This window comes from Homarus americanus, unplaced genomic scaffold, assembly GCF_018991925.1.
Source record: "Homarus americanus isolate GMGI-L3 unplaced genomic scaffold, GMGI_Hamer_2.0 scaffold24260, whole genome shotgun sequence".
Classification (NCBI taxonomy): domain Eukaryota; kingdom Metazoa; phylum Arthropoda; class Malacostraca; order Decapoda; family Nephropidae; genus Homarus; species Homarus americanus.
The window spans coordinates 3,176,083-3,177,703 of NW_024721079.1; the positions used below are offsets into that span (position 1 = coordinate 3,176,083).

Below are 1,621 nucleotides of genomic sequence, written 5' to 3' on the forward strand. Positions count from 1 at the left end.
CCACTACTATAATAATAAAATAATGGTTGCCCCTCGTGTAATGAGGATGGCTGGCTCTAGGGCCACCTAGGAGTGATATTTTTTTTTTAAGGTGTAGAAGCTGTCGCCAACACAACAACCACACCCTAAGTTAACGAGTTGCATGACCCAGTGTCAAGGAATAGTCCGAGAAGACCGGACAACTCGCCAACTGCACTGGCTAAACCTTTACCCCGGAACACGATCTGCAAATCGATTAACATCCAGGTCCCCAATTACTGCCGGGTAGACAGAAGCAAATGGCGTAAAGAAACTTGCCCATAGCTTCACCCTGCCCGGGGATCGAACCCGGGTCCTCTCGCTTGCTAGGCGAGCATGCTGACCATTACACCACAAATCGCCACGATCGTGAGACACCAGGCAGTACACATACATCATCACTCTCTAATAAAAAAATTTACTTTTATGGTGAATTAAAAGCTTGTTTTTCTCTACGAGTCATACCTCATCGTTTTTATCAGTTCCCATTCTTGTCTTCGTCTCATTAAGGACTTAAGTAACATGAAGATTCAGTCGTCAGCCCCTCATTGTTGTGTTCCTGGAGGTTGAACGATATGACGTCAGTTCACATTTGAGCAGTAAATGAAGCCCTATACAATAGTATAATCAACTAAGTTATGAGGGTATGATCGGGTACACTAATTTAATGATTGATTTACCCTGACGTGTTTAGCACAAGATTTTGTTTTGTTGACTACCAGTAACTCAAGATAAACAAGGTTTCTTTTTAAAACACTTCATGGTTTTCCAGAAGAGTTTTGTGAAGTCAAAGATCAGGTTACGAAATATTTTTTTCCCCAAAATTCTGTACAAAATAGCCAACAAGACAAAAGATATTACATTTACTTAATTACTATTTTAATAAAAAACATCCAGCCAGGGGAAACTATCATAAGATGGAAACGTATTGCGAGAATTTATTCACAGCGTCTCTCTTCACTTGGTATAGTCTCCTTGAGTGAGACTTGAAAGACTATGTGAAGGAGAGTTTGTGAACGTGTCAACCGCCTGTCACCAGCGCTAAGAGGATCACGTTCAACTGTAAGAGAATCAGGTAGGTATTTCGGGCATTCAGAGGATTATATATACTAGTAGCGGAGGACATTGAATGAGGTGGCTACAAGTCTCGGTCGTTAGTGATGGGGGGGGGAGTACAGTTAGTAGGCTTACGTGTATTGAAGTTCACGCGATACTGTTTCTCTGTATTTTTATATTCTAAATATTGAATTTACCTCTCTCTCTCTCTCTCTCTCTCTCTCTCTCTCTCTCTCTCTCTCTCTCTCTTACACACCTGACTAGGTGATGACGGCACAGCAGTTGGTGACAGTTGACAGTTGATGATGTCACAGCAGTTTGATTTTTTTAATTTTGGAAAAAACAAATTTTTTTTTTTTTGCATTTTGGGGGAAATTTGGGCGAAATTCTCTCTATCCTCCCTTCCTCTCATACCTCGACAGAAGAAATAACAGTTGTAAATTATTTTTCTATTTATCAGTTGCACAGATCAACAAAACAGTTTACTTTAAGATCGTGGGTGAGCAACAACTCAGTCAACATCTCTTAAAATATCGTCATTAGATTT

The 1,621-nt window shown here is 40.2% G+C and overlaps 1 non-coding gene across 1 annotated transcript; it reads right to left on the reverse strand.

The window, feature by feature from the left end:
• Positions 1 to 305: 305 nt before the first annotated feature.
• Positions 306 to 379, reverse strand: Trnaa-agc. Its single transcript has one exon. It is a non-coding gene; the product is annotated as a tRNA-Ala (tRNA).
• Positions 380 to 1,621: the final 1,242 nt, after the last annotated feature.